Source organism: Calonectris borealis, chromosome W (assembly GCF_964195595.1).
Source record: "Calonectris borealis chromosome W, bCalBor7.hap1.2, whole genome shotgun sequence".
Classification (NCBI taxonomy): domain Eukaryota; kingdom Metazoa; phylum Chordata; class Aves; order Procellariiformes; family Procellariidae; genus Calonectris; species Calonectris borealis.
In genome coordinates, this window is record NC_134351.1 from 32208693 (window position 1) to 32221594 (window position 12902).

General features: G+C 52.2%; 1 pseudogene; it reads right to left on the minus strand.

Annotated features, from left to right (window-relative positions):
- Nucleotides 1-365: 365 nt before the first annotated feature.
- LOC142074956 (sperm microtubule inner protein 6-like) lies at nucleotides 366-12678 on the minus strand (annotated as a pseudogene).
- Between the last annotated feature and the right edge of the window lie 224 nt (nucleotides 12679-12902).

Here is a 12902-nt window from a genome sequence, read left to right on the forward strand (position 1 = left end):
TCATGCCTTCATTAATTATGTGCTGCTTTCAAATCCCCCTCCTTATTTAGCCCATGTCAGTGCTCGGCCTCCCAGATGGATGGCAGCTCTTCCTGGATAACTCGGCAAAAGCAAGCACACCCTAAGCAGCCCAGAGTGAAGCTGACAAACACGGGTATCAACAACTACTTTTATTTCTGGCTCTGTTACTATGCTCTGACAGCTTTTTCTTGCAGGCTTTCTTGGTCTCCAGCTTGCGGGTGGTGGCAGGACACCAGCCCCTGAGGGTTGTTAAAGTGCACACCAAGCCAGCAGTCGCTAAAGTTTATCCCCCTTTCCTGGGGACTTCCCCAGCCTGTAGGAAAGGATCCAAGGGGAACGGTTGCTCAAGCCAGTTTTAATGAAAGCCCATTTTTTTTCTTCACCAGTGCCATGGGGGCAGAGTAAGCCTCCGAGGCAAACTCGGGGTGGATGGTGTAGCTGCCTCTCTGGACTCCTCCTGTCTTCTTGAAGTGGCTTGTGTCCCACCTAAGAGAGGAGATAAAGTTATCAATCAGCCATGGGAGGATGAAACTCTGGTGAGGAAGAGCAGAAAACCTGCTTCTGGCTGCCAGCATCGCTTAGGGGCAAGCAGCAGACACACAGCTGCCCCCATCCACTTTGGGGTGTGTCTTTGGGTGCTGAGACCAAAGCAAAGCCCAGGCAGAAGAGCTGAAGCTCCTTGGCATGGCCATCTCAGCGAGCTGCTTCCAGCAGGTCTCCCACCCTGCAAACACCCACTCACCCTTGCGCTGTCATTTTCCTAAAACCTTCATTTGCAGAGCCATTCAAGTCCAAGCAAATCTGCCTGTTTCTCAGCGGAGAAGACTTTGAGAAGCATCTCACTGAGGCTCAGGCATAGGGACATCTATGGGGAAGCCAGTGCTCCCTGTTTGTTCTCATTGTTGTTTGGTTTTAGTTTCTGGGCTCAGGAATTTAAAGCCAATTGCATGTTTTCTGCAAGCCTGAAGCCTAATTTTGGAACGTGGGGGTTGATGCAGTAGCAGAGTGATGACTAACCTTGTTGAACAGGCTCCCCTCTCCCCTCGCTGCTTCCCCAGGGCTGTTCCAGGAAAAGAGCTGCCTCAGCAATGGAGACATCTTAAAGGTAAACACATGGGGATTAAAAGGTGCTGCCGGACCTGCAGTGGGTGAAGGACAGGGCTGATTACTGCAGGAAGAACAGCGTGACCAGGGAACAGGTTCTTGGATAAGAAGAGCAAGCGACAATGACAGAAAATACAAGAGCAGCACAGGAAACTGATGTGGCCCCAAAATCTCAGAGATGCTAAGCTACATGCAGTCGGGCTTAGGGGTGCCAGCAAGATTTCAGGTGCCATACAGTCCCAAGGACTGCAGGATAAGACCAAGCATAGAATCATAGAATCATAGAATCATAGAATCATAGAATCATACAGGTTGGAAAAGACCTCTAAGATCATCGTGTCCAACCGTCAACCCAACACCACCATGCCCACTACACCATGTCCCTAAGGGCCTCATCTACACGTCTTTTAAATACCTCCAGGGATGGTGACTCCACCACTTCCCTGGGCAGCCTGTTCCAAGGCCTGACCACTCTTTCAGTAAAGAAATTTTTCCTAATGTTCAATCTAAACCTCCCTTGGCGCAACTTGAGGCCATTTCCTCTTGTCCTATCGCTAGTTACTTGGGAGAAGAGACCAACACCCACCTCACTACAACCTCCTTTCAGGTAGTTGTAGAGCGCGATGAGGTCTCCCCTCAGCCTCCTCTTCTCCAGGCTAAACAGTCCCAGTTCCCTCAGCCGCTCCTCATAAGGCTTGTGCTCCAGGCCCTTCACCAGCTTCGTTGCCCTCCTCTGAACGCGCTCCAGCACCTCCATGTCCTTCTTGTAGTGAGGGGCCCAAAACGGAACACAGTATTCGAGGTGCGGCCTCACCAGTGCCGAGTACAGGGGCACGATCACCTCCCTGCTCCTGCTGGCCACACTATTTCTGATACAGGCCAGGATGCTGTTGGCCTTCTTGGCCACCTGAGCACGCTGCCGGCTCATGTTCAGCCGGCTGTCAACCAGCACCCCCAGGTCCTTTTCCTCTGGGCAGCTTTCCAGCCACTCTTCCCCAAGCCTGTAGCGTTGCCTGGGGTTGTTGTGGCCGAAGTGCAGGACCCGGCACTTGGCCTTGTTGAATCTCATACAGTTGGCCTCGGCCCATCGATCCAGCCTGTCCAGGTCCCTCTGCAGAGCCTTCCTACCCTCCAGCAGATCAACACTCCCGCCCAACTTGGTGTCGTCTGCAAACTTACTGAGGGAGCACTCGATCCCCTCATTCAGATCATTGATGAAGATATTGAACAGGACCGGCCCCAGTACTGAGCCCTGGGGAACACCGCTCGTGACCGGCCACCAACTGGATTTAACTCCGTTCACCACAACTCTCTGGGCTCGGCCATCCAGCCAGTTTTTTACCCAGCGAAGAGTGCACCTGTCTAGGCCGTGAGCCGCCAGCTTCTCTAGGAGAATGCTGTGGGAGACAGTGTCAAAGGCTTTACTGAAGTCCAGGTAGACCACATCCACTGCCTTTCCCTCATCCACTAGGCGGGTCACCTGGTCATAGAAGGAGATCAGGTTGGTCAAGCAGGACCTGCCTTCCATGAACCCGTGCTGGAAACACCAGCCCTGGGAGTAAATTTGGTGACTGCTTCTCCACGGGTGGCAACAACACATGCCAGAACCCAGCATCATAATGGCATCCTGCCCTCCCCAGTTATGTCCACTTAGCCTGCGAGATGGAGGTGCAGCAGCTGCATCGCTGCCTGCATGGGCACCGTGATGGGACCTGTTACCCCTTGGGGTCTGCAGTCCGTACCATTGCCCCCAGAATAACCCTCTGAGCAATTTTGCATGAAAATCTAATGAAAAGAGACCTAGTGGCTGGCTGGTGTTAGGAAAAAATAATAGGCTTTTCCCCCCAGGGCACCCTGCCTGGAGCGCTCCCCCCACTGAACCTGTCTGCACCTAGGGCTTGTGTACAGGGAGGATGGCTTGGGGTGATGTGTAGATGCACAGACCATTGCTCTGGGGCTGTAACTGCAGCACAGGATACTCCTGCAAGAGATAGTGGAGGTGAGCAGTGGCCACGAGGACAAGGGGGGTCATGTCCATCCCAACCCAACCCATCCCATCCCATGGCAAGCCACCCCAAGCAAGGCAAGCCATCCCAACCTTAAAGTCCTCTCTGCTAGTGTGTGGAGATGCCTTCTGATGGTGGGGGGCCCCATCAATGTAGTAGTCCATCCCTCACAGGCAGTAGTGGTGCCCAGAGCAGGGGCTGTAGTAGCCCTGGAAGGGTCCCCACCCCATCATGGTGTACATGGGCTGCAGGGACAGGGGCAAGAGCCGCGACAGCCTGCGCAGCATGTCGGTGGCCACCTCCCTCTGCAAGCAAAGGGATGGCGAGGGTAAAGGATGAGGAGGAGCAACCAGCCCGTCACCTGGACAGCTGCTGGCACGGCACAGGGATAGCTACAGACGAAGCACAGGGGCAGGGCGAGGGTAGTTACCGGACTGAATGAGGCAGGTGGGTTTTGGGTGGCACATCACAGATATGCTGTGCAGGAGGGTCTCCATCCTCGTCTCCTGCAAGGAGTGATGGCAAACCTTTGCAGGATTGCCACCCTTTCACTATGGAGCCTGAGGTGCTGGAGGCTCCGGTTTGGGGGGCAGGAGGGGCCGGACCCTACCTTGAGCAGGAGGGGGAGGTTGTCCTGGTTTCAGCTGGGATAGAGTTAATTTTCTTCATAGTAGCTGGTATAGTGCTGTGTTTTGGATTTAGTATGAGAAGAATGTTGATAACACACTGATGCTTTAGTTGTTGCTAAGTAGTGTTTTCCCTAGTCAAGGACTTTTCAGCTTCCCATGCTCTGCCAGGTGCACAAGAAGCTGGGAGGGAGCATAGTCAAGACAGCTGACCCAAACTGGCCAACGGGGTATTCCATACCATGTGACGTCATGCTCAGTATATAAACTGGGGGGAGTTGGTTGGGGGGCAGCGATCGCTGCTTGGGGACTGGCTGGGTTTCCGTCGGCAGGTAGTGAGCAGTTGCATCACTTGTTTTTCCTGGGTTTTGTTCCTCGCTCTCTCTCTCTCACTCTTGATGTTTTCCTCTTCATTACAATTTATTATTATTATTGTTGTTGTTGTTATTATTATTATTATTATTTTATTTCAAGTATTAAACTGTTCTTATCTCAACCCACGAGTTTTCTTACTTCTGCCCTTCCGATTGTCTCCCCCATCCCACCGGGGTGGGGAGGGTGAGCAAGCGGCTGTGTGGTGCTTAGTTGCCGACTGCAGTTAAACCACGACAGTCCTTTTTGGCGCCCAACATGGGGCATGAAGGGTTGAGATAATGACAGATCTGACCAGAGCATGTTAAAATAAATTTCTTACAAGCATTTAATAGTCGCTGGTCACAATGTTGTTTTATTTGTTCGCATGGTTGTGTTATGTAAATCCTTACTTGCAGTATGTATTCCCTGCGATGCTGTTTATCACTTCTGGGAGATGGGTCAGGATTATCACTTTGCTGTACTGTGTAACATCGGCTTCTGATACGATAATATTATTGGTAAAAAAACTGATTTGGTATCTTTATTTGGTGTTGCTGTTATCTCTGTACCTTGGGCGCCATCTCTCGGAAATTATTAATAATAACACTCCACCTTTTCTCCTCGGAGAACCAAACTATGGGGAAGACAGAGGGGGATGCTTTCCCCCGTTCTTTCACCTTCCCTTTCTCCTTCAGGCTAGTTACACCAGCTTTCGAGAATTTTGAATATCCTTGGGATGTTCAAGCCAGCATGCTCCTATTGCTATGTCTCCTGAATGTGTTTCAGGTCTTGTTTAGAGTTAAACAACTATTTAAAAAAATCACCCAGAGATCTGCCCTGAGGCTGGATGGTCATGGGTGGCATGGCACGTGGGAGAATACGGGCAGGTACTTAGAGAACTTCTCACCCCCAATGGTCTGGAACTTCACTCCCGTACAACTACAGGATTCTGATGAAGTGATAGAATGCTAGAAAAAAAAATGCCACTGTTATTCCAAAGAGGCACAACTTATTGCATTGTGCTGGGCCCTGGCTACTATTTGCCAAACACTGCTCGGTATTGTGCAGCACCCTCAGGGAGAAGAGAGGGAAAACAAACCAACAGGCACTGCGGCTACTCCAACCCTGGCGAGAGGCACTGCGGCTACTCCAACCCTGGTGACAGGCACTAAAGCTAAACTAGAGAACCAACCCGTGCTGATATCAGTCGCCCCTATACACAAGAAGAAGTACTGGAAGCGAAAGTCAGCTCGTTAAGAAAGGGATGAAGAAGCTCCTTCTAAGAGGGAGCAGGAGGAAGAAGTGTACGAGGCAGTCTACTCCATAGCAGGGCCATCACGAGAAGAGCAGGAAGAAGAGAGGCAGCTGCTGCTCGGGAAGGAGGAATTGGAAGAACTCATAAACAAGGTGGTAACCACCAAATCCCTATCCCTGAGTGAGCTGTGAGATATGCGGAAAGATTTCAGTCGTCGTCCAGGCGAGCACATTATCACGTGGCTGCTCCCATGCTGGGATAACGAGGCCAGTAGCCTGGAATTAGAGGGTAGGGAAGCCAGGCAGCTGCGATCCCTTTCTAGGGAAGGGGGCATTGACAAAACAATTGGAAAAGGGACAGAGGCCCTCAGCCTCTGGAGGCGACTCCTGTCAGGCGTGAAGGAAAGGTATCCCTTCAAGGAAGATGTTATATGCCACCCAGGCAAGTGGACCACCATGGAGAGAGGTATCCAGTACCTGAGGGAATTAGCCATGCTGGAGGTGATTTATGATGACCTGAAAAACAAGCAGTTATCCAAAGACCCAGATGAAGTCAAATGCACGCGACCCACGTGGCGGAAGTTTGTACGGAGTGCACCAGCGTTGTATGCAAACTCATTGGCAGTAAAGACCTGGAAAGACGGAGAGGAACAAACAGTGGATGAATTGGCTGGCCAACTCCGGCAGTATGAAGAAAGTCTCTCTTCCTCCCTTGTCTCGGCTGTGGAAAAACTGTGCCAGGAGGTCCAGCAACTCGAAGAGGATATGTCCAACTCCCCACCTCCACGGACCAGTATCTCAGGCATTAGGAGACAGCGTCCCACACCCCGGGGCACCCTGTGGTTTTACCTGCGTGACCACGGAGAGGACATGAGGCAGTGGGATGGAAAACCTACCTTGACCCTAGAGGCATGGGTACGTGAGTTGCAATGAAAAACAATCACACAAGGGGGTTCTCCCAGACAAAATGCTGCTCCAGTTTCCAGCGAGCAGTTCCCCAGACAGAGTAGAAGGCCTGATTTTACTTCCGATCTTAATAAAGGGACTTTTGATTCGCATCTACAAGAAGTGAGTAACGAGTACTATGACCAGGACTAGAGGGGCCCTGCCTCCGGCCAGGTGGAGGAAAGGGACAACCGGGTTTACTGGACTGTGTGGATTTGATGGCCTGGCACATCAGACCCACAGGAGTATAAGGCTCTAGTAGACACTGGTGCACAGTGTACCCTAATGCCATCAAGCTATAAAGGGGCAGAACCCATTTGTATTTCTGGAGTGACAGGGGGATCCCAAGAGTTAACTGTATTGGAGGCCAAAGTGAGCCTAACCAGGAATGAGTGGCAGAAGCACCCCACTGTGACTGGCCCAGAGGCTCCGTGCATCCTTGGCATAGACTACCTCAAGAGAGGGTATTTCAAGGACCCAAAAGGGTACCGGTGGGCTTTTGGTATAGCTGCCCTGGAGACAGAGGAAATTAAACAGCTGTCCACCTTGCCTGGTCTCTCAGAGGACCCTTCTGTTGTGGGGTTGCTGAGGGTTGAAGAACAACAGGTGCCGATCTCTACCACAATGGTGCACCGGCAGCAATATCGCACCGAGAATCCCTGATCCCCATCCATAAGCTGATTTGTCGACTGGAGAGCCAAGGGGTGATCAGCAAGACTCACTCACCCTTTAACAGTCCCATATGGCCAGTGCGAAAGTCCAATGGTGAGTGGAGACTAACAGTGGACTATCGTGGCCTGAACGTAGTCATGCTGCCGTGCCGGACGTGCTAGATCTTCAATACGAACTGGAGTCAAAGGCAGCCAAGTGGTATGCCACAATTGACATTGCTAATGCGTTCTTCTCAATCCCTTTGGCGGCAGAGTGCAGGCCACAGTTTGCTTTCACTTGGAGGGGCGTCCAGTACACCTGGAACCGACTGCCCCAGGGGTGGAAACACAGCCCTACCATTTGCCATGGACTGATCCACACTGCACTGGAACAGGGTGAGGCTCCAGAACACCTGCAATACATTGATGACATCATCGTGTGGGGCAACACAGCAGCAGAAGTTTTTGAGAAAGGGGAGAGAATAGTCCAAATCCTTCTGAAGGCCGGTTTTGCCATAAAACAAAGTAAGGTCAAGGGACCTGCACAGGAGATCCAGTTTTTAGGAATAAAATGGCAGGATGGACGTCGTCAGATCCCAATGGATGTGATCAACAAAATAACAGCCATGTCCCCACCAACTAGCAAAAAGGAAACACAGGCTTTCTTAGGCGTTGTGGGCTTTTGGAGAATGCATATTCCAAATTACAGCCTGATTTTAAGCCCTCTCTATCAAGTGACCCGGAAGAAGAACGATTACAAATGGGGCCCTGAGCAACGACAAGCCTTTGATCAAATTAAACGAGTGAGAGTTCATGTAGTAGCCCTTGGGCCAGTCCAGGCAGGACAAGATGTGAAGAATGTGCTCTACACCGCAGCCGGGGAGAATGGCCCTACCTGGAGCCTCTGGCAGAAAGCACCAGGGGAGACTCGAGGTCGACCCTTAGGGTTCTGGAGTCGGGGATACAGAGGATCCGAGGCCCGCTACACTCCAACTGAGAAAGAGATATTGGCAGCATATGAAGGGATTCGAGCTGCTTCGGAAGTGGTTGGTACTGCAGCACAGCTCCTCCTGGCACCCCGACTGCCGGTGCTGGGCTGGATGTTCAAAGGGAGGGTCCCCTCTACACATCATGCAACCGATGCTACGTGGAGTAAGTGGGTCGCACTGATCACACAACGGGCCCGAATAGGAAACCCCAGTCGCCCAGGAATCTTGGAAGTGATCACGGACTGGCCAGAAGGCAAAGATTTTGGAATATCCCCAGAGGAGGAGGTGACACGTGCTGAAGAGGCCCCACTGTATAATAAACTACCAGAAAACGAGAAGCAATATGCCCTGTTCATTGATGGGTCCTATTGCCTTGTGGGAAAGCATCGGAGGTGGAAAGCTGCTGTATGGAGTCCTATACGACAAGTCGCAGAAACTGCTGAAGGAGAAGGTGAATCGAGTCTGTTTGTAGAGGTGAAAGCCATCCAGCTGGCCTTGGACATTGCTGAATGAGAAAAATGGCCAGTACTTTATCTCTATACTGACTCATGGATGGTGGCAAATGCCCTGTGGGGGTGGTTGCAGCAGTGGAAGCAGAACAACTGGCAGCACAGAGGTAAACCCATCTGGGCTGCCGCGTTGTGACAAGATATTGCTGCCCGGGTAGAGAACCTGGCTGTAAAAGTACGTCACGTAGATGCTCACGTACCCAAGAGTCGGGCCACTGAAGAACATCAAAACAACCAGCAGGTGGACCAGGCTGCTAAGATTGAAGTGGCTCAGGTGGATCTGGACTGGCAACATAAGGGTGAATTATTTATAGCTTGGTGGGCCCATGATGCCTCAGGCCATCAAGGAAGAGACGCAACATATAGATGGGCTCGTGATCGAGGGGTGGACTTGACCATGGACGCTATTGCACAGGTTATCCATGAATGTGAAACATGCGCTGCAATCAAGCAAGCCAAGCGAGTAAGGCCTCTCTGGTATGGGGGATGATGGTTGAAATACAAATATGGGGAGGCCTGGCAGATTGACTCACACTCCCACAAACCCGCCACAGCAAGCGCTATGTGCTCACCATGGTGGAAGCAACCACCGGATGGCTAGAAACATATCCCATGCCCCATGCCACCGCCCGGAACACTATCCTGGGCCTTGAAAAGCAAGTCCTATGGCGACATGGCACCCCAGAAAGAATTGAGTCAGACAACGGGACTCATTTCCGAAACACCCTCATAGACACCTGAGCCAAAGAGCATGGCACTGAGTGGGTATATCACATCCCCTACCATGAACCAGCCTCTGGGAAAATCGAACGATACAATGGACTGCTAAAGGCTATGCTGAGGGCAATGGGTGGTGGGACATTCAAGCACTGGGATACCCATTTAGCAAAAGCCACCTGGTTAGTCAACACCAGGGGATCTGTTAATCGAGCTGGCCCTGCCCAATCAAGACTCTTACGTACTGTAGATGGGGATAAAGTCCCTGTCGTGCACATAAGAAATATGCTGGGGAAGACAGTCTGGGTTACTCCTGCCTCTGGCAAGGGAAAACCCATCCGTGGGATTGCTTTTGCTGAAGGACCTGGGTGCACTTGGCGGGTAATGCAAAAGGATGGGGCAGTCCGGTGTGTACCTCAAGGGGATTTGATTTTGGGTGAAAATAGCCAATGAACTGAATTGTATGATGTTAATTGCTATATAATACTCTATGTCATCACTTCTATGGTTGCTTTATGTCATATCTACAGTATTGTAGTAAAAATCACCCAGATTAATGAAGAATGAACTCTGATGAAACCGAGCAAAGTGCAACGATGATAGAACCGGATGAGCGCAGCGATAATGGAACCACAGCTGGCTTCAGGATGCAACAATCCAACACCACACAACATCTCTTCTGCCCTGAAAGACTTTTATGGCAGATGGAGCCCAAAGTCATGGCCTAAAAGAACTCAATGGACATTTTAGAGGGATTGCCCTTAGACTAAGGGAATGATATCTGTGTGTATATATGAAAAGACAAGAAAGGTGGTGGTGATTAATTGTAATATATTGGAAAATGTGAGAGCTGGGCATGACGTAGATGGTATGGAATAAGGGGTGGATACTGTCCTGGTTTCGGCTGGGATAGGGTTAAATTTCTTCCTAGTGCTGTGTTTTGGATTTAGTATGAGGATAATGTTGATAACACACTGATGTTTTAGTTGTTGCTAAGTAGTGTTTTTTCTAGTCAAGGACTTTTCAGCTTCCCATGCTCTGCCAGGTGCACAGAAGCTGGGAGGGGGCGTAGCCAAGACAGCTGACCCAAACTGGCCAAAGGGGTATTGCATACCATATGACGTCATGCTCGTATGTAAACTGGGGGGAGTTGGCTGGTGGGCAGCGATCACTGCTTGGGGACTGGCTGGGTTTCCGTCGGCAGGTGGTAAGCAGCTGCACCACTTGTTTTTCTTGGGTTTTTTTCCTCTTTCTTTCTCTCTCTTGTTGTTTTCCTCTTAATTACAATTTATTATTGTTGTTGTTGTTGTTATTATTATTATTATTGTTTTATTTCAATTATTAAACTGTTTTTATCTCAGCCCTCGAGTTTTTTTACTTCTGCCCTTCCAATTCTCTCCCCCATCCCACCGGGGCGGGGGAGGGTGAGTGAGCAGCTGTGTGGTTCTTGGTTGCCAACTGGCTTTAAACCATGACAGAGGTAGAAGGAGTGCTTATTCCAGGCTGTGCTGTTGTAGGGACCCATTCTCCAGGTGATGTATCTGTCCTCTTTGACAAAAACTGTGTTGTACTTATCTGCTACACAAAAGCGACAGGCAGGGTTGTCCTGTGGTGCCAGGGATGTGGGGGGACAGCCGGAGTATCCTGACTTTTCCCCCTTTCCCCGAAATGCAATGCCACGGGGCCAATGCTCTGCTGCTCCCAGAGTCCTTGTTAAGGATCTGTGATGGAGGTTACACCTACCGCTTTCAGCCCGTCGGCCACTCATCCCTGCTATGGTGTGCCAGGAGGGTGTCCCCCAGGCAGCACCTACCACCAGGGGGTATTTAGGGGCCACCGGGGTAGTGACCCTGGGGGAGCTGCAGACATCCCTGGGACCGGGACAGTCTCAGTGCGGGGATGGGGACGGGCGGCCGCGGCAAATCCACGAGTGCAGATGCTGAGGGAGGGTCCCTTCACCACTGTGTGGGGGAACACAGGATGCAAAAGGGTGGATGAACAGAGCCGCTCCCACTATCCTCAGCCCCCCATCCCCATGGCCCATGGGGACATGCCCTGTGTGATGCTGGGTAAGGGGAATGGTTGGGACCTCAGAGGTACCTTCAGACCTTGCCAGCCAGTGGGGTTGATGGCATTCCTGTAGTACTCCTGCATCACTGCTGGGGCTGACCTTGGCTTGCCAGATTTTGCACTGGGGGCATCGTTAATCCCTAGAGACAGCAGTGAGTGGGGAGAGATGCCCGGGCCATGTGGCAGTGCGTGCCTTCGCGAGTGTTGGGGCACACAGTGAAGCTGATTACCGAGCAGGGTCTAATGCCGGAGACCTGCCACAAGTGCCAAGCCCCCCTTCTTTGCAGTGGGTGGTCATGGGGGTTGTAGCAGCACCGTGATTTCCCCCCCACCAAAGCTTCCCACTCACCCAAAACTGGGGGACAGAGGATGGCCAGACATCACTGGCTCCTTTCCCCCTGCATCCAGGGTGTCCGTAGACATCCAAGCACTTTGCAGAGCGGGAGATGGGGTGGGTGCACTGGGGCTGCCAGGTATGGGGCCAGCAGAGGTTGGGAAGTGAGTTACAGGACGAAGCCAATCTCCTACAGCTGACAAAGCCCAAGAGGGCTGGGGTCTTGCAGGGCAGACAGGTGCCCTGGTTGCATGAGCCATTTCTGTCCCTGCACAGCAGTGTCATCCCTCTCCATGCTCTCTGCTGGATCCCTCATTAAAATGCACAGGCTAACGAGGCTGCAAGAGATGAGCCGGTTTGCAGTGTGCTTCGCATTGGAGCCTGCATGCTTGTTAGCCCATGTGGGGAGAGCTGCACTTCCACAGCATACATGCGATTTCCCACAGACATCCCCCCACAGCGAGGCCACGGCTCAGGGATTCCTCCAGGACCAGGGCTGGGAGAGGTGTTGCAGTGCTCAGATCTCCCCCTGGCCCCCACAGGGTCCCCCTGGCATGGAGGCCCCCCCAGTCAGAGCTGAGCGAAGCCTGCGAGCTGTGTGTTGGAGCAGCTCTCAGAGCCACCCGATCTGCTCCCCCATCACCATCGTGTCATGCATCAGCCCTGAGCTGAGCCCTGCCACTGCTTCAGTTTCCCCTTCCTCAGCAAGATCCTGCCCCCTGAGCACTCTGAAACCTACTGATGGACAGGGCTGACATGTGAGAGCTTGTACCGACGACCGCCTGCCCTGCAAGCCCGAAGCCACCGCAGAGTGCAGCTCCAGGGGACAAGAAGCCAGCGAGCACAGGCTGTGGGGTGTCAAACGCTTTGCTAACCAGGGAGCATGACCCCTCCTCCCCCCCCCGTTACAGCCATACAGCAAGGCACCCCCCCAAGGTTTCCTTCTCCTGTGGCATTTACATGCATCACAAACTTGTTTTCTTTCCAGAGCCGCAGTGGAGCCTGCTCTTGGATGGTCTTTTTGACAGAGCATGGCAGCCAGTAGGAGTCAGTGTAAGTGCTGACGGGGGGTCTTGTGTTTTTGGGCAAAGAGGAACATGGTGCAGCAGCCCACTGGGACAGGAGCGCTCAGAGTCCTGGAGGGTCCCGGGGTGCCCCACTGGATCAGCAGCACTGCGTGGGGCTGGCGGCTCCTAGTCCACTCAGGAAAGGGAACGGGACCCTGGTGCCACTGCTCTGCCAGCCCAGGGTGGTGCTTATGCCATTGGTGATGTCATAGTGTAAGAGCAGGGGGATTTGGTGGCTGTCAGCCCTGTGGCTGCA